The 24,247-nt window shown below is 40.3% G+C and overlaps 1 protein-coding gene across 8 annotated transcripts in view; it reads left to right on the forward strand.

The window, feature by feature from the left end:
- APBB2 (amyloid beta precursor protein binding family B member 2) overlaps positions 1-24,247 on the forward strand; it is a 359,825-nt gene that overhangs the window by 96,919 nt on the left and 238,659 nt on the right. For all 8 annotated transcript variants that reach the window (XM_040625039.1, XM_008701425.2, XM_040625040.1 and 5 more), the window contains one exon: positions 8,783-8,889. The gene's annotated coding sequence lies outside the window, so the exon portion shown is untranslated. The remainder of the gene's footprint in view (positions 1-8,782; positions 8,890-24,247) is intronic.

Here is a 24,247-nt window from a genome sequence, read left to right on the forward strand (position 1 = left end):
CCCCCCCCCCCCCCCCGCCCCAGGCTGCACTTCTACGACTCACAGACTATTACCCTGGCCAGCACTGAGACTCCTATGAAAGAGAAGGAGATGGGTATTGGGGAAAGTTTTCCTCCAAAGGGGCACCCTCTCTTCACCTTTTCCTAATGACATCTCCTTGTTACACTGTGGAAGGGGGACTCCCCTCGGGATCATTTCTTTCCACCTCACTGGCAGGTGCACGGTGAGTGCTACTTTAATGGATTCCGTTTAGCCTCGTAGTGGAACCCTGCCTCTTCTGGGGGGACTGTATTTCCATCTCTGTTTGGACTTTGATGCCGTTGCATTGACCCACTTGGAAGAGATTCAGTATGTAGTGCCTGCTTGTTTTCCTTCTGTCCTTGAGTTGGGTTGCCTTTACTGTCTTCCAACTGAATGGATTCTTTCTCTTTCTTTTAAGGGAAAGGAACCTGAGAAAAACAATGCTTGTGGTGGTGACTGTTTGTTAAGGATAATTGCTGTTTTATGTTAATTTAAGTGTTAAAATGAGGACATAGGGAATTGCTAAATTCACCAACCTGTTCTCTCCCCAGTCTAGTCCTTTTAAGTGTATTTGTTGCTTAAATAAAGATGTAGCCATGCAGAGTGGTAGTGTCCAAATGTACAGTTTTTAAGTGCAACTGTATATATAGGATTTAAAATTTTATTTCCATCAGGAAGAATCATGATAAAATTCTTGGAAATTATAGAAAAGTGGAAAGGAGAAACCCAGAGATAACTAGCATTAACAGCCTGTTAATTTATGTCTCGCGATTTTAATCTACCTGTTACATCACTCTAAAGGGGCAGACCTTCCCTATAACTGTCTGGAACTTTTTGCCACTCAAATGTGTGGTCCGTAGAGTCAGCATCCTCGACATCTCTTGGGAGTTTGCTAATGTGGAATCTTGGGCTCTACCCCAGACCTACTGAATCATAATTTGTATTGAATGATGTTACATATACATTAAAATTTGGAAGCTCTAGAACATGGTATACCCAGGGCAGCAAGTGGAGTGGTTATGGCTCAAAGAGCCAAGACCTGTGCTCTCCATTCTTCTCCATTTCCCCTGTCATACTTTCTTTCTTTCTTTTTTTTTATTCTAAAAATTTTATTTATTTATTTAACAGAGAGAGACAGCCAGCAAGAGAGGGAACACAAGCAGGGGGAGTGGGAGCGAAAGAAGCAGGCTCCCAGCGGGAGAGCCTGACGTGGGTCTTGATCCCATAACGCCAGGATCACGCCCTGAAGGCAGATGCTTAACGACTGAGCCACTCAGGTGCCCCGCCCTGTCATGCTTTCTTAAAATAATTTGCTTCAGTATGTTCTAAAGCTAAAGATGAGGTCTTATTTATTTATTTTTTTTTTAAAGTAAGGCATAGCAACCCTGTCAAGAAACCTGTCTCACACATAAACATTTCCTTCAGTGAACATTCGTGAAGGGCCTCCTGTGTTCTGGGTCCACATGTAGCAGTCCCAGATGCTGCAGGTAAGGCTTGAATTTCCTGTAGGAGAAGCATACGGAGGGCAAGGAGGATTGACTGGTTGCTTCTGCAGGGGTGGAAGTCACCAAGAAAAATGGTCTCTCTGAGCTGAGGCTTGAAATATAAACCTGTGAACATGAGTTATGAGTATTGCTAGGCTCTAGAGAGAGCACAGAGTTGGATGAAATGGGTCCTTTCCTTCAAGGATCATCCGCTGGATTTAAGGCCGGGGGATGGCGTTTAAAGCTGTAACTCACAATATGAAGTTAGGGTAAAACCAGAAGGCCAGGTCTGAATGTCAGCCTTACAACCGTGACCTTGGACAGATTGTCTCACCTGAATGTCCATTTCTTCTGTAACATCGGGATAAAAGAATATTTCACAGACCTACGGTGATTTTTAAACAAGATAGCATAGCACGGCACTCACCTACAGTGGGTGTGGAATTGATAGTGTATGAGCAAGATATTAAAAAAGTGCCAAGTGAGTACCATAGACAGAAATTTTGAGGAAGAACAGAGGAAAGAGAGGCCCTTCGCCTGGAATATGAGAGACTGTGGCCAACATGTCCTTGAGGATGTGAACGAGCAAGAGTGGGTGTGAAGGATGGGCCATGGGAACCAAAGAGAAAGATGAAGCTGCAGTTTTGAGACTGGATAGACTAAGAAAAGGGGTCATAGAAATGAAGGATCAAGTTTGGTGGGGAGAATTCTGCTTCAAACCCATTACACTTGGGGCAGCTGCTGAGAGCTGTGGTTCTGGGATGCGTGTTTGCTTCCCTGGCTTGTCGCTCAGACACGCCCTGTTCTGGGCTTGACCAGGGCTGGGGATGACATGAAGTGCTTGGCCTTCCCTCCGCAGGGTTTGGTCGTAGGAAGCTTGCAGAGGGACTTGTTCTGACTCAGTGGAAATGGCCACACACACACACGGGCTTTCTCACCAGGACAGGAAATAGGGCAGAATTTTGAAACCTTGAGACCTACCTCTTCTTCACAATGAGTGGAAGAGAACAGAACTTCTCTGTTGCTCATGTTTACCCATTGTCATCCTCTTCTTGCGTTTCTTTCTTTTTTTTTTTTAATCTTCTTCTCCCAACTAGTGACCATTAATTGCTACAGAAGAAAAATGAATTGGAAATAGTTTTTTTTTTTTAAAGATTTTATTTATTTATTTGACAGAGAGAGACAGCCAGTGAGAGAGGGAACACAAGCAGGGGGAGTGGGAGAGGAAGAAGCAGGCTCATAGCGGAGGAGCCTGATGTGGGGCTCGATCCCAGAACGCCGGGATCACGCCCTGAGCCGAAGGCAGACGCTTAACCGCTGTGCCACCCAGGCGCCCCTGGAAATAGTTTTTTGAAGGTAGGCTAAATGCCCTGACACCAGCAGATTGTGTACCTCTCCGAGTCTGTTTCCTTTCAGCCATGAGCTCCTTTATGATCTCTCTTTATACAGAGCAGATGCAGCGCACAAGTAATGATGGTTACTGGTTTTTATAGGTCATGACTAGCCTGCCATGTAAAATGCTAACATTTTGCCAGATTTCCTTTATCTCTGTCTCTGTGTCTGTCTGTCTCTCTATACATCGACACACTTTAAATAATTTTTACTGAACCATTGGCATTAGTGGTAGAGATCACCACCTTTTCATCCTAAATACTTTCACACGTTATCTATCAAGTACAAGAATGCTCTCGCACATAACCCATTTTACTGTTATCACCAAGAAATACTATCTAATACATAATTTTTGAATACTTGTTTAACTTTCCCCAGTTATTCCAATAATGTCCTTTATAACTATTCCTTTTCTCATCTAAGAATCATCAACAATCACTCATTGAATTTTGTATCTTTAGTTTCCTTTAATCTAGAGCAGTTACCCCGTGTTTGTTTGTTTTTTTTTATCATTTATGGTGCTGGTATCTTGGGAGATCACAAGACAGTTGTCTAGTAGAAAGTACCACAATCTGGATTTGATTGTTACTTTATGATTAGATACAGATTAAGCATTTTGACAAACGTATGACACAGTGATTGTGGAGACACATGACATTCAGTTGTCCCATAATTGATTATGCTATCACTTGGGTAAAGTGGTCTGCCAGAATTCTCCATTATAAAGACACCCTTTCCCCTAGGCAAGTGGTAAGTAATTTGTGGGGTGATACTCTGAGACTGTGTGAGTATCCCGATCCACAGAATCCTTTCCCTAATGGTTTTAGCATCCATTAATGACCTTTGACTGAGTCAGTTATTGCCCGGGTGGTTGCAAAGTGGGATTTTCTAGTTCTGCTATTCCTTTGGTGTTTTATTAGCTGGCATTCTTCATAAAGAAGAGCTTCCTGCTATCCCCTCTTCCATGAATGTCTGTGGATTTATGGTTCCTTTTTTTAATTCAATATGTTCTAATTCATCCATATCATTCCTTTTTTTTTTTTTTTTTTGCTGTTCAAATTGTCCTACATTTGGCCAGTGGGAGCCGCTTTGAAGTGGCTCCTATGTCCTTTTGTCACGTCTGCGTTAATATTTGAGCATTTCCTTAGTTTCTGGCATAGTAAGCTATTCTCGGCAATTTGGTGCTGCCCTTGCCCGGGGCCTGGACCCAACTGTTTGTGGAATGAACTAAGGTATTTAGAAGCCAAGGTCTGGGTGTTCAAGCTTTTCTTTAAAAATGCATATGATCTAGAGAAAGTTAAATGTCAACAGTCATTTGTATAAGCTCTCCCATCCTCCAGTTTCTGCTAAAATATTCCCATGGAGCCACTGGTTGTTTAGAAGTTGGAAGGAAAGAACCAGTTGAGAGGAAGAGGCCATCGAGAGTGAAGGTCTTCTGGCTTTGGACCGGAGTGACACAGTGAGGCGAAAAGGGAAGTGAGATGGTGCCAAAGACCAGTTTAAATTATGTGGGTTAGATTTCTGCCCAAGAAGTGGCTAGAGAGCCCCAGGACATAATTCCTGCTTGTTTTCCAGGTAGACTCTGAAAATTGGTTGCCCCTTTTTTATATCTGGTAATGCTAAGAGAGTATATTCCCCTGAGCTGTATATGTGTTAAGTCCTAGGGCGATTTAAGAAATATGGTTTCCGTCCTGAGAGTTCCTCAATGCTCTGTATTTTTAGGGTCAGCAGGTGGTATGCATAGATGGATGTATATTTCAGCAGAGCCTTTAAATATTAAAATACTTTTTATTTTGAATACTCACAATTGACTATAATATCTGGCTTTACGTGCTGATTATAGTATCTGGTTGCAGATTATTGGAGGTGCATATGTGCCGCATTTTAGGCGGCAACTTGTGAGACTCAGAAGCCAAGAATTTCAGGTATTTTCCAAAGTAATCAGCATGCATTTGATAAGATGGTAGAGCCTCTGAAAGGTATCTTGAATCGACTGATTTTTTGAAACTCAATATGTCCTCTGTGATCTTTTTGTATACATAATAGCATAATTTAAATGTTCATTTTGCCTTTTCTATTCTTTAAAACAAAACATGAAGCCAGTAGCTTTCGTTTCCATTTGATAGGGAACCTACGAAAATGCTTAAAAATATAAAAGCAAAATTGAAACATAAGGGTTTTGTTTGGTTTTTATCAAAGTCAGCATTTGTGGAAGTGAAAAAAAAACAAAACAAAAATATAAAGACTACTACATGTATAATACTTTGTCCAGCAGGAATATGGTTTTTATTCCAATGTATACACTGAATGTTACAGATGCTTTGTAATTTTATGAAACAGAAACACACACACACCCCCACAACCACTGACTTTTAATTCTCAGTACGTTCTTGAGAATAGAGTCATGTTAAGCAGCTGTTCTCACTAGTTCCTGGGTATGCAGTACACCAGAAAGGTTACACTGAAAATGGAGAGGAACGCATTATTTAAATGTGCTGCTAGCCGAGCACAGGTGAGTGAACTCAGGTGTGTTGTGACCTCATTGTCCCAAATGGTCCTTTGACTCCTGAGTACCCTCACCATTCAATTCTTTCGTGATGTCCGTGTGTGCGATCCAACTAAGTGCCCTCACGACTAGGGAGTCACCACTTTTGGCAAACAGACAATTTTCAAAGTCAAGTTTCTTTGTTATTGGGAAGATTTTAATATAACTGAGTTCTTTTGGAAGTCAAAGATCAGCCTCTGTCTCTTCTTACTTTCTATTTAAAACTCACCAACTGGAGCGTTGATTCCTACGCCCAAATCCATTGCCCCTTGTATTTCTTTACTCTTGATCTTGTTTGAAAGGCGCTTTATCCAGAACACAATTTCTTCATTCAGAATGAAATTTCTTTCAGACATTAAGACAGCTTGTATACAATTACATAATTTAAAAAAATCTTCTTTCATCTGGATTTTACTAAATCCATGGCAGTTTTAGCCAGTAAAAGCAAATTATATTTTGGCCTCTGTAATGGATTTATATACTTTGGATGTCCCTGCTGGGACTGTGTTTGCCTTGAATTGTGAGATAGAAAATACTCTGAAGGGTACAGTCATGAGACTGGATCTGTTAATGCTTGTGAAGGAAGCTCTGGTGTCATTGTTCTTGGGCTGGACTTTATTGGCTGGATTCACATGTGAACTTAAAGTGGGGATAAAAAGAGGTTTTTCCCATCAAATGCCTTAGTTCTATTTTTATATAGCATATTGTTATTTGTGGTTTTTAAAAAAGATTTTATTTATTTATTTGAGAGAGAGACAGAGAGCACGAGCACGGGGAAGAAGGAGAGGGAGAGGAACAAGCAGACTCCCCGCTGAGTGTGGAGCCTGATGCTGGGCTGGATCCCAGGACCCCGAGATCGTGACCTGAGCCAAAGTCAGATACTTAACGACTGAGCCACCCAGATGCTCCTAGCATATTGTTATTTGTAATTGTAAAAGTAGGTGTGGTTATTGTGAGAATTTGGCTACCACAAGAAAATACAAAGAAACTAAAAATTATTCTACTCTAATTTTATTATCTTTAATGAGCAGCTATACAAATGTTGATCCCCCCCCCTTTTCTAGCTACAGATACTTTTAAACAAAATTGGGACTATACTGAACATACTGTTTTATAGTTTGCATTGCCAATGAACACTGCTTAGAAACATTTTCCCATTTTATTAAATGATTTACAGATTTAGAAAAAACTGTTAACCCATTGTTGGGTATTTATATTTTTAGAATTGCTTAAAATAATATTACTTATATAGGAAAACTTCTTTGTACATATACATACATACTTTTTATGCATATCTTGGACTTTTTAAAGGATAAATTCAGAGTCTTTTTTTCAATTTACTGGTCTCAAGGAGTGAAAACTAATTCAGTTCAGTTTGTCATTTCCAGTAATTACAGTGAAACCCTCTTGCCTGCCAGGATCTGTCTGTATAATGCCATCATCTTCATCTGTGCAGAATGGTGTGGTAGCACTTTATTTATCTAACACCATTAGGGAACTTCTCATAAATAAAGTTGTCATGTAACTCCAACTGACCCTTAAGTGTCTATGCTTGGTAATTATAAATATTGTGAATGAGAATCTTTCCAAAATTGTATTACATATATTGCTGTCCTCTTTAACATTATGAAAAGCTATAAAAATAACAATTTACCCCCTTCTGGTTCAAATCACAAGCATCTTTATAAACCCTAGTTATCGTATAGTCAGTTCTGCTAAAATGTGAGACAGGTGTTTCTGAGAACCACCATGCTATGCAAAATGATGCAGTAAAATCCACAGCACTTATGGGAACAATAGGGTAAGGGCACAACACTCAAAAAGCTTTATCGGTGACATATTAAAAAAATAAGGTAGAAACTGAATAAAAATCGTAGCACAATTTTACACGTTAGGTGGTTAAGAAATAAATAGTACGATCAGTGTGACACTTTACCTTGACAAAGTCCTGATGTTGTCTTGCAGACTGAGGCCTTCCAAAGGTTGCAGGTTGTGAGTTACTTGAAGTGTTGGAAGCAGGGTTCCCTGAAACCAGAAGGGAAGTTGGGCATCCTATGCAGACGGGCGTAGCTCATAGCACTGGTGGCCACTGGGGTTGCCCGTAGATGTTGGAGGCATGGGCTTTGCACACCCTGCATATCTTTACTCAGCAGCGCTCTGCCTGGGTGCAATCTTCTGCTATTACCTAGGGTTTCCTGCAATGAAATCATGCATAAACAAATGTGAAATTCGAGTGATGCTCAGATTGTTCCCTAGCATAGCAGTCTTGGAACAAACACAAATGTTATAGCAGAACTGAGTGTACCGAGTGGTAAGACAGTGATGTCGCGGGGATGTTCTTCTGGTCTCTATCCCTAATAGAGTGAATACGTGTAGAACGCTTCCGAGAAGAATGTGGCATACAAGTGAGCATCGTATGGGTGTTGGCAGTCACAATGACGATAATAATAATGAGTGATGCCTATTGATGTTTGTGGGATTCTGTCTGTTTTTCAGTTATGCCCGTCTCCTGCAGCAGGGCTTTGCCTCCTTCTAATTGACCTATTTCTCAATCTCTTGTGGCTTTTAAATGAGTTTATTGCATTTAGAATTACATCTAGCGTAAGGCCCAGCATGGGAGAGCCTGGGGATGGGGGGGCGTGCCGACTTTCAGTTGTGGTTTACCTGTGGCATCTACTCAAATGTTGTCATCTTATGAGTTATTACCTATGTATTTATTTGTGAGATTGTTGGGGAAGAAACTTATGTTTCAAATGAGGATATTATCATACAGAGATTTCGGATTTTCTCTTTGATTAGAAAAAACAACTCGCCTCTTGTTCCCCCCTGCAAAAGTGAAGTGTGCTTAAATCAATCCACAATAAGAGAGCTTACAAGTTGCTGGTGATTTTCTTTAGGTTGTTATTGTTCATTTCTATTTGCAACCATTTCTGTGCTTGTGAGATGAGCTCATCTTTGGAAGGTGGGGCAGGCAAGTGTGACTTCAGGAGACCTTCCCTCCCAAGTCACAGTGTAATTAGAAGCCCAGATCCTCCCTCAGTTATTTTTTTTATGACTCCCCGAGAAGGACATTTTTACCATGAATGGTTGCCAAGAAGCCTTTGCTGGAGCCTCCTTTAGTGATTTTAATAAGACGGCAGATCAAAATACCATCTTGATTTAGCAGGCCTTGTTGGTATTGTTCTGAAAGAAAAGTAGCTAACATGGCTCATCATTTAGATATCCCAGTGAAATCTAGATTCTAATTATGCAGAGAGACCCTGAATAGCAATGGGGTGTCTTGTTTTTAATTTCTGATCTGACTTTGAATTTTAACTTTTTGTCTCTGCACAACTTTTAGATATTTGGGCTGCTTGACCTCATTGAGTGATTGCTACTAATTGACAAGGCGTTTTTGGGAAAAGGGAATTTGCCTTCTGAGCTCTGTACCAAAGACCTGGGGAAAAAGTAAGTAATTTTCTAACTTGCTTTTTAAAAAAAAATTCTTGTTACACTTCTCTCAGAAAGTTAACAGTGTGGGTCTGTGGCTTTTCTCCTTTCATTCTTCCCTGGCTTTGTAAGTTTTATATGCTTTTATAGATTTGAAACATGGAAAGGAACTCGAGAGACCTTTAAAAAAAAAAAAAGCCTTCCAAGAGATTAGGATGACTGTCTGCATTGTGCCAGGTCTTTTGGGTTTCATAAACGGAGTCCTCAAGGTTGTGATAAACCTTTTATCAGGTGTGCAGTAGACAAATTATAAAGGTAAAGCATTATAGTATGGACTGCCGGAAAAGTCAGTCCAGTTTTCTGAGCTTCAAGTGTTTTAGATTTTTAGATAGGCTCTTTGGTTCTGAATTTTTATAATAAGAATGAAATCCATTTGGCTCTTTTCTTGTCTGGAAAGGAAAACAAAATGTGTAATCGTTTGTTCAATAAGTCCCTCATGTAGCTTGGTCTTGGGAGAATTGATGTGCCTGTCAGTTTTATTGTTTTATAGCTTTTTGGAGGTACTCTGAGATATTCTAATTAAGACATTGTGCGAATGGTTTTGCTCTCTTTTAGAAAAAATTGCTTGGGTCCATAAAGTTCAGTTTTATTCCGTGCTCTTTTTGAAAAGGTAAAATGGGCCTTGAATATAATAAAGTCAGCCTGCTTTATTGTAGAATTTACGTGGAAGTATGAATGACCCATAGGAATGTAGGCAAAACAAAACATACACATGTACACGCACACACACGCAAATCTCTTCTGGCACGGTCCGGAAACAATACCACTGACAATAGGAAGCATTTGTCCATAAAATTCCCAGGTAGTCTCCTAAATTTTGTGTTTTACGGTTCCTCTACATTTCCGACCGTACAAATAAGCTAGTTAAAATGTGTCTAAAAACAAGGCAGAAGAGAACTCTGCTCTAGAATTCCATAGGAGTATTAAATAGTACGATCAGATTTCATTGTTACATTGTATACACTCTAAATTTGCTTATAATTAAATTGTGTATTATTATATAATAATTATAAGGTAAGTGTCATGAATTATGAAGCCTTTTTAGGTTAAATAAGATATTTGTACTGAAAGAATATTACACACACACGCACACACACAGAGTATACACGTACCACGAATATAATTTCTGAGGGCTGTCAGTATAAATTCGTTGAAAGCAAGGACTTTGAAGATTTTCTCCAAAAAGTTTTTTAATGTTACAGTGAAATATTTGCAGTAGTGAAATACTATTGTCAGTGGCATTTTAAAAAATGATAGCGATTTATTTAGTTGAAGTTTATACTCACATATTAACCTTAATGTAAAGGAAATCCTGTGTGGTATAGTTATTATTCCTTCTTGGAACGGTATTTGAAAGAGGATTATGTTGGAAGTCATCAGTCTGTGCACAGAAGTAGAATGAACAGGGCAAAAGATTAATTCTGTGGGGGCTTCAGGATCCAGATATTTGCTGTTTAGATTGGAAATATAACTTAGCCCCCTAGAAAGGAAGCCACTTAAACTGCTTTCAAATAATTTAGCATCTCTTTAAAATTTAATATAGTCTCTGGTGAGGTATTTTCCTTCCATTATACCAAAATACTCACTTTGTGCCATTGTTGTAAGAGTTGTATTTCCATTTTATAGAGGCAAGGCATCTGTAGGACTTCTGGTCACAATAATAAGCTAAAGGTAGCCCTTGTGTTACTGGAGGGACCAGGGCAAAAGATCCCTGCTTCCTGAAACTGATGTCGTAGGTGAATATTTATATGCACAGAAGACTGTTCATATTTACCTTTAGGTTAAAAAAAGAAGAAGAAAAGAAAAGAAGAAGGTTATAATGCTTAAGTACGCTCTGTATAAATCCAGTCCTGAAGGAACTGGTTAGGTGGAAGGCAACCTTAAGGAAGAGGCAGGGCAGGGGAGAAGGCAGTCCTTTCTGACAGGGACAGACATCATAGGGGAATGTTTCTGACCATACTTTGAAAACTGGAAGGGGTACTTAAATGTATCAGTGATTTCTTTTGGGGCGAGGCAAGCACAGTTTTAGGAAAACCAGAACCAAAACAACCTCCACACTTCTTTTCGGCATCTTCATGTCCTCTGATTTTATTTTTTCTTAATTGCATTTGCATTTTATTTAATTATTTTATTTAATCATTTTATTTAATTATTTAAGGTAGATTTCTGGACACTTGAGTCTGTAATGTTTATAAAGTATAGATTCACTTTTGAAAAATTAGCCATGGATGATTTTAAAAGGAGTAAAAAATAGCTTCTATTTTATGGCTCTGCTTAACATGAGCATATGTTTTTTTTTTTATGTCAGTACTGAAAGAGGGTTCTATTCTTCAAACTGTTTGGTATCCTGTCTTTTTCCACTTAGCAGTGAATAATGAACCCCATGTGAATAAATATTTATCTACAATATCATTTTTTGTGAAAGTAAAACAGTTGGATCTTAGCTTTTTGTTTAATTTGAGGCCATCTTGGCTTTCCAATACAAAAGGAGAATATATATGTGAAATATAGAGTGTGGGCTTTCCATCTGCAAACAGAGAATAGACTAGGATTTGCCTTTCTATAATCCCTACAGTGTTTACCATAACTAGACATGTTCTGAATAGGAGGCTCAGGGGACTAAATGGGTATTCAAAACTCTTAAGTGTCACTGTGTGACAGGTATGGTGTATAAAGCACTATGTCTTCTTTGGTCCCTTTGTTATGGTATAAGAGTGCAGGTGACACGTTCCTCCCACTTTGCTGTCTTCATCAATATTTCTGTGCCAAAGGAAGGATTCTACCTACATATTTCTCCCTTCCAAGAAACTCTAAATATCTTGGATGAGATGATGGGTACAAAGGGAGCAGCATTTTATAGACTTTGGACTAGAATTTATTGGAGTAAATTGCAATCCAAATTAATTAGAGATGTAAAATGTTTTCTAGACTTTGCATACTTTCTCAACTTTAAGTTCATTTATTAAATCAACATTTGTTGTGCAACTGCTATGTGCCAACCACTATGCTAGGAGCTCCTTATTCAGAGATGACAGATATGCCCTTGCTTTCAAGGAACTTAATTTGAGTTTCAAATTCAGATTTAAATAATATTTATTCAGCCTATACCATGTGACACCATGGGAGGATGCTCTTAGATGAAGTCTTTGATCACAAAAATTCAGTAATGATACTTACTGACCCATTCCCTCCAAAATAAATTATAAATAGAATTCTCGAATCTTTAGGTTTTTTTTCTTCCATTATATTTTCTTAAACTTCTGATACCTGCGATTACTTGGTAAGTTAAATTAACACGTTGGGAAAAAAAGGGTTGAAGCATTTAGTTGATAATCTTCGAGCAATAATTGTAAAAACATACATATTTTTTTATATTTGAAAACCTGTATACATATAATGTGGTCATCACTTCTCCTAGAGTAGTTCTTAGTTCACATGATACAATGAAATGTACTGAGAGTTCCTGAATTCTGCCCTTAGAGTGGCTCTGCTGCCTGAGCAAGCGTAAAATACGTAGCATGGAGCCATTGATTTTCCCAGTAATTCTTGGGGTAGGGATTATCAAAGTTAAGTAGAACTTAAATAGGAGTCTTTGGATTTTAATTTGATATCTAGAGTGATGGCTAAAGTTTCAGGAAATTCCTAATTGCCATTTTTATCTGAACAATAATTTGTGACTTGCTATTAAAGACTGAAGCCCAGCCTAAAATGCATTTCTTGCGGGTCCTATTTGGAAGCTTAAAGCTGTGCTCGCCGCTTTACAGCTGTGGCAGCTCTAACACTCAGATGTCTTAAATGGTATTTATGAGTCCACAAAAAAATGTTACCCTGCCATTCATGCAGGTAAGGACCTCCTTTTTTGCAAAAACACATGAAACCCTGGAGCTGATGGTCACTCTTGTTTGGTCCCAGCCGGACTCAGACAACAAAGAGAGGGGCTTTCCTAGCTCAGGGTCGATGATCAGAGGCCCTGGGGTCAGACTACCTAGGTTCGCATCCTACTTTCTTGGTTTATGAATTCCGTGGCCCTTGGCAAGAAAGCATCTATAAATCTAAGAAACCAGGCTGTGGTAATAGGTTCCTGTGCCTGGTTCATTGAGAATCTAGTGGGAAAAAATCTGCATTCAGATGAGAGCCACTTTTGCTTAGATATTCTTTAAAGAAGGGCAAAATTGTGAGCTTATGGGATGGAATTGGACATTTCTTTATTAAAAGCCATGTTTGCCCCAGGATGACACTTTGCTCTAAGGACTGCATCTGCTTTTGGGAACTCTAAGGAGGGGAGTTCAAGCTTTGCTTCATGCTCTGTATGCCCAAGGAGAGTAGGAAATTATGCCTTAAAAAAAAAAATAGGGGTGCCTGGGTAGTTCAGTTGGTTAAGCGTCTGCCTTCGGCTCTGGTAGTGATCCCAGGTTTCTGGGATCGAGCCCCGTGTCTGGCTCTCTGCTCAGCTGGGGAGCCTGCTTCTCCCTGCTCCCTCTGCTTGCCGCTCCCCCTGCTCGTGCTCTTTCTCTGTGACAAATAAATAAATAAAATCTTTAAAAATAAATAAAAAAAGGGAAAATGTTATTTGACATCAACATTGCCTGTGGGCTTTGAAAAACTCTGGACTTGCTTTCATCTTCCAGGAGAGTAGCGTACGTGAGCTGGGAGAAAGGAAACCAAACCCCAGAGAAGTTCCCCAGCTTGTCTCTGCCCCGTTACTGGAAAAGCGGAAGTAAGGTCTGTAAATAGCTCTCCTGGCCTCCGGAGGCTGTACGTTCAGGTGTGCTTGGAAATCGAGCACTAAGGAGCTTCTTATCTTCTTCCCAGTGACCACAGCTTTGCCTGAGGGGAAGTGAAACAGCGGAATGGGTCTCAAAACATTGCTGCCCAGCAAAAACATGCGTGCGCCTGTCTGTCACAGAGTTTATTTTCTTTCATCGATGTGAAGTGGCTCAAAGACTCGTGATGTGATGATTCTCCTTTGAGGTTTTCTATTTGAGCTAGCTGGAAGCACCAGCAGGCTGGACAAAAGTACTCTTCAGACCCAATCTTGTCCTGCGATTTTTGCCTGCTTAGCATTGCCCTTTAAAGTTCAGGGCAGACTTGGCCTGTCCATTCTTGCGGGGAAAAGCTTGGGTTATCAATAAATGCTAAATTTAAAAACCCTTTCTGGGGTTACCTGCCCCCACTCTGGGACTCCTGCAAAAAAAAAAAAAAAAAGCTTCAGCTTGCTGTAAGCTGGTAAGCCCTTAATACTTGGATGCTTTGGTAGGGAAAATAAAACCGGATTGTACACCCCTTCCCTTTTACTTGTGAACTAATTGTTGTTTTCCTGCATTTCAAAGCAGATGTTAAGCTCTTCCTTTGATGTTCAACAGCAGACAGACTCCAGTTGCGTATTAGAGCTCATGATGCATATCTGTTGTTTGAATGAAGATCAGCTTTGGCAAATTAGATTTTGATGGTTACATTTTGATCTGGAGCCATAGAACGGAATGGCAATTTATTCTTGCATTCGGTACACATTTCTCGGGTGCTGGCTGGGCCCTTGACGTAAATTGTTTGTCAGATTTCACAAATACCACAAAAGCCGTGTCAGCTAGATGGTGCTATCTCTGGTTAATAGATAAGAAGAATAAGGTGTATAGAATGATTAGGACTATCGTACACGTAAGAAAAAGGAAGCCTAGGGAATGATTAGAAACCTTGCGCAGGGTTGGCATTGCTGTTAAGTGTCTAGGAGTATGAGCTGTGGATTTGGGCTGATCTCGAAGCCGTTACTCCAGAGGTGCTGTTTTTTAAGAGGAGATCATCAGTGGAGCAAAAATGTTGAGCTGAAATTGGGAAAAAGGTAGTTAACCATGAGCCCCTCATCACTTGCTCAGTAGGCATTTATTGAGTGCCTGCTTTGTACTAGACACTCTGCAGGGTGCTGGAAATTCACTGGTAGACAAGATAGAATCCGTTTGTCAGCAGCTTGATGGAGGAGAAATAGGGGTGCAAGAGTGTTGGCTCCCCTCAAAAGCAGTGTCTTGGCTCGGAGAGCTTTGGTCAGGTTTTTTAAGATGTAGAAATTTTGACGCCTCACAAAAATAATTTATTATTCTTTGGCATCAGTCCATATACTAAATTACCTACAAATGAACAGAGAGGTGGCTTCATGAGACTCCTTTGCAGTTGTACTCCTTGCTTGAGCTGCTTAGGATATGCAGAAATGGAGGTTGGAGAAACGGTATTGAGTTTTAAACAAAGCGTTGCAAACAAAAATGTGAACAATTACCTGGCAAGGATTAGTTCTAATCGAGCTTTGGATTCCCCATTTTAGGGAGGAGATCCTTAGCATAGTACCTGGTATGTAGTGAGTACCCAGTAACTCTGGTTGATTGGCTCAGTGATGGAAAGTAAAATAAGGAAGAGAGGGGACAGGAGTCTCACAGGAAGGGGGATGAGTTAAGGGAATACCAAGGAGGAGTGAGACGGTGGCAATAAAATCAACCAATAAATAGGGAAAGAGAGCACGGGACATGTGCTGGACTTAACCCACATGTACAAACTGTTTGAAGAGTCAAGGTGGGAGGGGCCGTGTTTAGGGAATCTGGAAACGCCATTGGGCTTGGATGCTTGAGAAAGACTGCATCCTTCCCCTCTATGCCCCCTTTCCCACCATGATCTTGATATCAGTTTTTAAGACTTTAGGGTTTTGGTTTTTTTAAAAGATTTTGTTTATTTGAGGAAAAGAGAGAGAGGGAGAGAGCCAGAGCAGGGGGAGGGGCAGAGGGAGAGGGAGAAGCAGACTGTCTGCTGAGCAGGGAGCCCAGTGAGGGACTCGATGCCAGGACCCTGGGATCATGACCTGAGCTGAAGGCAGATGCTTAACCGACTGAGCCACCCAGGTGCCCAAGATTTTAGGTTTTTAAATCTGGTATTTGGTTCTTTAATAAATTGGGTGACCGTATGTGTCTGTTTGCTGGGACAGCCCTGACTCTGCCTGTTTTCGATGATGCCCCCTTTCCCTGTCGTGTCCTGATGCGGATGATAAGTTAAATGGCCACCCTTGGGTGACATTCTGTGTCTCTGAACGGAAATCCTACAGCATTCAGACTACTTTGATGAATTCACCTAATGTGCATGTAGTACCAGTAAATGACCTGTTGGCCTAGTGTCTGGTCTCTTATGATAAGTAGAAAGGAGAGCCAATGAGTGGTAACTGAAAAGAATCAGATGTCTAGCAAAATAAGCTGATTTTGACAAAATGAACTTTAATTACAACTAATGGCTGGCATAGCCATAAGAGAAAGGGCATTTTAAGGTTATCACGATGATGGGTAGTGTTTAGGGAATCTGGCATCATTGGAGCAAATCATGTCATCATCACTAGTTTTGACTTAGTGTCTCACTGTTTCCACAGCACTGGTAATTTAATTCAGATGTATTTTCATTTGTTCTGTGAGTAGAAAGTAAAAGAAATAATTTCTGGGAACAGAGTTTCTTGTGTCAGAGGTTTAAAGAAATGACTGGAGGGAAAATTGTTAAATTCAGATTTTTCCCCTTAAATCTACTGTTAAATTGTGTCATTTGTTGAAAATGGTGGTAATATTTTAATCCAATGAGACATTTACATGGGGACTCCCAAAGCTTTAATAGAATGTATGTTGAGGTTTTTCTCTTGATAAATAGGGTTAAATTGGTTTTATAGTTCATATACATGGCTTTGAAGAAACAGACTAATACTTTGTCTTACGGGGATGTGTAAAAGTTTTAGGTATTCAGGTGGTGCTTGACAGTGATTGCAGGATGAGAGTTGGGTGGGGGATTAAAATCATACTATGACCAGTCTTTTCCATATTAATATTTTATGAGGCAGTGATGCATTTGCCTTCAAGGCCCATAGGTTCTTGTTCCCTGCAGCGAAATCTTTTGTAGGAGGGTAGATTTCCGAAGTAGAGGGATTATTCCTCTATAATTCTAAAACTTCCTTGTTTTGGAATTAAATTCGGACTCTGCGCCTGGCTATCTGTGGGTGAGTTCTTTCTCTGAGCCTCAGTTTTCTGGCCTATAAAATGGGAATAATGATATTTATTGCTTAGAGTTTTGTAACAGGATGTTTATTCATTCCTGAATCTGGGATAAACTGTAAGCATTATAACACAAGGTAATTTTCTCCCCGGCTGAGGAATCAGTAGCAGATACTGAGGGTGGGGAGACAGGCAGGATTGCTGGAAGGCGAACACCCAGCGTCTGGCCAGTTGGAGTGGATGCTGCCTGTAACCCTCCTGGGTGGCCGTCACAGTGCTCAGCCGCAGTAGCCTGTATTGTCGGTATTGAGAAATGTGTGTTTCATCGGGGATGGTTTGCAAGCAAACCCATTGTGTCTCCTTGTTAAAAACTAACGCCCCCTCCTCGGAGCTCCCGTGATCCAGAAAGGATACCATCTTCACTGGATGGGTGAGGCCAGCGTTCACGCCAGGAGTCCTGTCTTAGAGGTTCCTGTGTATGCTGACGACCTTACTGATCATTGCTGCCAGCACTCTGGTGGCTCCTTGGAGACTCTGCTTTCCCATTTTCCACTCCATTCCTCATCTACTATAATTACCCATAGCAGATAAAAGTTGAATTTAAGACACAAAACCAGGAGAGTCCCGTCAAATTGGCTACTGGATGTAGCAAGTCTAGACGCGGCCTTACCGGGCCACTTTCTGTGCAGACCATCGCTTCTCACTCCCAGAAATGACTGTCAGCATATCTGAACGTAGAGTCTGGGCATCCGAGAGAATGAGGCTCGGAAGAGGGAGCACTTCCGTTTTCTTTCTGCCAAGTCTTTCTTCCTCCTTCTCATTTCTCATCTCAGGCTCTGCCTCTTCCCAGGAAGATCGATGTTGGGAATTCTCCCTTGCACAGGGCAGACCTAACCCCTTTCCCTAGGGATGGGATGGTCATAGCCAGCTATCAAAAAGTGCATCATTGTTTAGAAAGCTTCCGTATAATCCTAGGAGGTTCCTTTCCTAGAGTAGGGGTGAGTTGGTTTCCGTATAGTGCTGTAGTTAAGAGCCGTCAAATTGTTTCGTGTTTACCTCATAGGTGTTAGCATGGCTGTTATGAAAAAGAGATAATAAATGTTGGTGAGGATGTGGAGAAAGGGATCTTTGTGCACCGTTGGTGGGAGCGTAAATTACTGTAAAATACTGTAAATGTGTTGCCACTGTGGAAAACAGTATGGAGTTTCCTCCAAAAATTAAAAATAGAACTGCCATATGATCAAGCAATTCCATTTGTGGGTACGTATTCAAAGGAAATGAAATCACTATCCAGAAGAGAGATCTGCACCCCCATGTTCATTGTATCATTTACAATAGCCAAGACAGAGAAGCGACCCAAGTGCCCATCAGTGGCTGAATGGATAAAGAAACCATGGCATATATACAAAATGGAATATTATTAAGCCATAAAAAAGAAGGCAATTCTGCCATTTACAGCAGTGGACCTTGAGGGCATTATGGGTAGACCTTAAGGGCATTATGCTAAGTGAAGTAAGGCAGGCAGAGAAAGACAGATACTATTGATTTTACATATATATGGAATCTAACCCCCCTCCCTCAAACTTAAAGAAACAGAGATCAGATATGATGGTTGCCTGAGGTGAGGTTGGGGAAAACGGGGTAAGGTGGTCAAAAGGTACCAACTTTCACTTATAAGATAAATAAGTTCTGGGGATGTAATGTACAGTTTGATGACTGTACTTAACAATACTGTGTTGTGTGTTGGAAAGTTGGTAAGATAATAGATCTCACAAGTTCCCATCACAAGAAAAAAATGTGTAACTGTATGGCGGATGGTTGGATGTATGGATAACTAAACTTACTGTGGTGATCATTTTGTAATATATACATGTATCAAATCATTACGTTGTAAATCTTAGACTAATACAATGTTATATGTTAATTATATCCCAATAAAACTGGGGAGGGGGAGAAAACTGGCAAACAAACCTTTTTTTTTTTTTTAAAGATTTTTTATTTATTTATTTGACAGAGATAGAGACAGCCAGTGAGAGAGGGAACACAAGCAGGGGGAGTGGGAGAGGAAGAAGCAGGCTCCTAGCGGAGGAGCCCGATGTAGGGCTCGATCCCATAACGCCAGGATCACGCCCTGAGCTGAAGGCAGACGCTTAACTTCTGTGCCACCCAGGCGCCCCCAAACCTTTTTTTTTAAAGATTATTTATTTGAGAGAGAGAGAGAAAGCGAGAGACAGAGCATGAGTGGAGGGGGAGGGGCAGAGGGAGAAGCAGACTCCCCGCTGAGCGGGGAGCCCAATATGGGGCTCAATTCCAGGACCTTGGAATCATGACCTGAGCCGAAGGCAGATACTTAAAGGACTGAGCCACCCAGGTGCCCCACGTACAGACCTTTTCTGCCAGCAGACTAAGGTGGTACTTCCAACCTCAAGCACAGGCGTTTCATTAGGGAAAATGGAGAAACACTGGAAACCTACATTGCAGTTCTGGTTTTGCCACCTGCTGGTTATGTGACCTTGAGATACATAGGCACCTCTTCCTGGGGTACTCCTTTTCTTATCCAGAAAATGATTTTCATATGCAATATGATTTTTAAGGTCCTTGTCCAACCAGAAATTCTGTGAAGCTATAATAACTCCTATAAGTACACAGTATGGTTTTTGAACAGATTCAACCTGTCTGTATCTGATGTTGGTAGTTACCATTCTTACCTCCACTTTGTAACTATAGCTGTTTTGTGAAGACCCAGGCATCTGTTTGCTGGAGAAGGCCATTCCTCCAGTCATTTTGATATTATACTATCCGCTTAATGTGCCTTTTTTTTTTAAGATTTATTTATTTATTTGAGAGAGAGAGAGAATATTTGGGAGAGAGCACACGCGCGCTCGTGCATGCGGGGGAGGGGCAGAGGGAGAAGAAGAGAGAGAATCCTCAAGCAGACTCCCTGCTGAGCACAAAGCCAGACTCGGGGCTCGATCCCAGGACGCTGAGATCATGACTTGAGCCCAGATCAAGAGCCGGCTGCTCAACCCAGGTGCCCCTCTTGGTGTGCTTGTTAAGTGCAATGACAGACTTGTCTTCTGATAGGACAGACTTACCAAATCTCTGCTGTGATTGCCTCATGCAAAAAGTCATGAATTTGGTCCATTGTCAGCCTGAATATTGGTGATGATGCCATTCTATTTTATTTTCTCATTTTAAAACAAGTACTTTTTTCCCCAAGTTTTTATTTAAGTACCAGCTAGTTAACATACAGTGTAATATTAGTTTCAGGTATAGAATTTAGTAATTCCTCACTTACCTACAAGACCCACTCATCACAAGTGCCCTCCTTAATACCCATCACCTGCTTAACCCCCTGCCCCACCCCTTCCCTCTCTAGTAACCCAATGCCACTCTATTTTAAATATTGGATCCTCTGTGTGTCCGAATGGTAGCTTCCAATTTGCAGTCTTCAATATATTACTTCATAGTTTAATTATAAGTGTTTGTTGGTAACTTGGAGTGATTCACCCTTGAAGTTTATTAAAAGAGAGAGTATGTGCAGATTTTCTATTTCCACAAAAATGTTGCTGGGGTTTTGATAAGGATTGCTTTGAATTTGTGTATCACTTTGGGTAGTATTGACATCCTGACAATTTTAAGTCTTCCAGTCAACGAACACTGGATGTTTTTCTATTTATTTGACTCTTCTTTAATTTCTTTTAACTATATTTAGTAGTTCTCAGTGGATTTTCCTTGGTTTAGTTTATTCCTAAGTATTTTGTTCTTTTTGATGCTATTCTAAATAGAATCGTTGTCTTAATACCCATTTTGGATTGTTCATTGTTAGTGTATAGAAACATAAATGATTTTTGTGTGTTGATTTTATACCTTGTGCCTTTGCCAAATTCGTTTATTAGTTTGAATTATTTCTTGTAGAATCTGTAGGGTATTCTACATCTGTGATGGGTTTTCAGATCATCTGCAAATGGAGATATTTTTATTAATTCCTTTTCAATTTGGATGCTTTTTATTTCTTTTTCTTGCCCAATTGCTCTGGTTAGGACTGCCAGTACTGTGTTGAACAGAAGTGGCAAGAGCAGGCATCCTTGTGATCTTAAGGGAAAATCTTCCAGCCTTTCACGATTAAAATAATTTGTTTTATTAGCATGGGATTTTAACTTTCCTCTGTTGTAGGCCTTCATATTTGTCATTTTTAATAGTTCCATAATCTATGAAGTGGCTGACCCTAATAGAATAGCACATTACCCAATTTTTGAAAATTCAAAATGTCATTTTTCCTATTATGAATAATGTTTCAATGAATACCTCTTTTGAATATTTTAAAATATTCATTTCTATCCTTTTCTTAATGACATGTAACTTTGTGGAAGGCTCCTGAACTACTTCGTTATCAAGAATCAATCTTTGTATTCAGATAAATCACCAAATAAACAGTTAGCACTGTTCATTCCTGTAACACCGTTCATTCATCATTCATTCATCATCAGCAATATAATGGATTGTTATGTGTGCCAAGAGCTAAGCATGAAAAGTTCAATAGGATACCCCTCTGACCTCTAATATCTCATAGTCTAGTAGGAGAGTCAGACTAGTCAAAAGTAAATACTGCAGTATGATGAGTGATATTGGCAGGATACAGTAAAGTTCCTTAATTGCATGAAATTGATTTTGACAGCGTTGTTGATTGGTATCCTTTATAAAGATAGGAGAGGTGTGGACATATCCATGTCACATAAAATTTAAAAAAAATGGGTATAATAGGTTTAATAATCTGGCAGAATATGGCCACATCTGACTGACCCAACCTCTTTTCCTTGAAGTCTAAATCTTTCCAGGAGGTCTCTGATTCAGCTGCACGTGTCGTGTTGCTCGAATATGCTAAGCTCCATTGGCCAGTGAGTGTGTCACATGGCTCACTCGTTTCCACACCTGCTACAAACTGCTGTGTTTGTGGTAAGTGTCGAAGGGTCGGTGGTTCTTCATTTGACATGCTTTCAGTTACTTTTTTTCCATCATTTTATTCTTGCCTTAGAACTTCATTAGTTATCAGTGTGTATTCTGTGATATTGGTGAAATCAGTGCTATTTTAATTACATCTTGTCGTATTTGTTTAGTAAAAAAAATTCAGAGTAAGAAAATATTTGTGAGATTATATAATCCAATAGAGATTCTTACAGTAAACGTATAAAACTCTGCTAGTTATAATGGTTGGAACTGGAACCTACACAAAACAAAACAAAACCCCTCTGTGTGAATTTCTGGGTGATCTCTTAAGCCACTGTAGAGGGAGGAAAAACAAAGAGATCTTTCTGTATACCTGAACATTAGGTCAGGCTTTGGATACAATGAATCTGTTTCGGAAATAGCCGTTTAGGGTTCCACCATTTTGAGGTTCATTAGCTAGCTATGAATTTGCCTCCTTCACACTTGTGCATAAAAAAACTGGCCCTTATTTTTAAATTTCTTAAAAAGGTAGTCTTGGAAACAGCTTTTGAGACGGATTTCTTGGGATTTTTTTTCTCCCCTTTTCTCTTTTCATTTCTGAAACCTAAATAGCAGAATTGTGCCTCGTTCTTTGCGGAGCTGTGGTGATTAGATGGCGTATTTACTTTGATACACATATCGCTGTGTGGAATCACTGTCCATTGTCATCCCCAGATGAAACAAGGCGGGGGGTGGCGGCTGTGGATCTGGGATTGACTGAGATAAATTTATCTCAGCTTTTCAAAACACTATGAGAGCACAGTATAATTCACTTGGACAACTGTAGAATGAAACTCTTGTTTCAGGGGCTGTTAGATATTTCATGGAAACTGACTGCACAGAGGACTAGATGGTAACGATTGTTTGGCAGATGATAGAATTTGAGGTAGTGTTTACATCACCCCTGAAATACAATTAATTTCTTCCAAGGTGATTTACAGCCCGACTTCTGTGACTGAGGGATGGATCCCTTGGCAAGTCTTTATGAAATAAGACCACAGGCAGGGAAATTACATGCACACATCAGGCTTTGCATTTCTTTCGTAAGCCTTCTTTACAGGGTGTGTATAATCCTGTTCTGTACAACTAACAGAAACTGTAGTTGTCCTGTATCATGACTTTAACTGTAGCTCAGCTTTGTCGTGAAAGACCTCCTCAGTTTCCAGAAACAATAGCTACCACAGAGTGAAGCTTGCTTTCTTTGCATCCCCGTTTCTGTTAACGTCACGACTGCATTTGACTCTTTTATGAGGCCCTTTTGGTCCCATCAACAGTTTGTTCTAAGCAATCTATCTTCACTTCTAGCTTCGTCTGCAAAATTTGTGTGGTTAGCCTGAGACACATGTAGATAAATTGCCCAGGGTTTTCAGCTCTCTCCGACTTGGAGCTAAATATGCTGCAGTACGCCCAGCTGAGGGGTGCAGCTTTTCCGCAGTATTGATGTTTCTACGGTTGAAAATAAACCTTCGGGTGCCTCGGTTTGCATTTCCATACTCACACGCAGTTCTTGACCACTGCTTTTCAAACAGCCTCATCTCTCAGAAAACTCTGTTTTAAGCAGAAAGACAAAGAAAATTGTTCTTCCTCGCCCACTGCTCTTCTGCCCACTCACAACAATAAGAATCGTGAGTGTGAGTCTTTTGCCAGATGTAAATAGTGGCAACTCCCAATTCACAAACTGATTACATTCTCATGGCTGGTCGTAAAGTCAGTTAGTGAATTTGAACTGGGAATGTGTTTTCTTTGTTTTTTTTTTTTTTTTAAAGATTTTATTTATTTATTTGACAGAGAGAGAGACAGCCAGCGAGAGAGGGAACACAAGCAGGGGGAGTGGGAGAGGAAGAAGCAGGCTCATAGCGGAAGAGCCTGATGTGGGGCTCGATCCCATAACGCCGGGATCACGCCCTGAGCCGAAGGCAGATGCTCAACCGCTGTGCCACCCAGGCGCCCCGGGAATGTGTTTTCTAATGAGAGAAAACAATTCAAAGAATTGATGAGTCTGTTGAAACTTCTTTAACCCACAACATCCCAGCAGCATAGTTCTTTTTATACCGTAAAACCTGACCTTCCCTCATGTTTCCCCGAGGAAAAATGTCCTTGGTTCTGCTTTGGTATCTTATGGAGCATAAACATTTCATTCTTAACTTCAGTAGACAACTAACTATATCTCTTCCTGGCTCTCCTGGGACAAGATATCAGGCAGAGTTTCTTAGAAGCAATGGAGACTGGCTGAATGATTTCAGCAGAGAAGGAATTTATTGAGCAGTTATTGGGTAGTTTCTGGAACTGCTGGAAGTTGGAAAAAAGACAGGACCAAATAAAGACTACAC

The sequence above is a fragment of the Ursus maritimus genome, unplaced genomic scaffold (genome assembly GCF_017311325.1).
Source record: "Ursus maritimus isolate PB19 unplaced genomic scaffold, ASM1731132v1 scaffold_8, whole genome shotgun sequence".
NCBI lineage: Eukaryota > Metazoa > Chordata > Mammalia > Carnivora > Ursidae > Ursus > Ursus maritimus.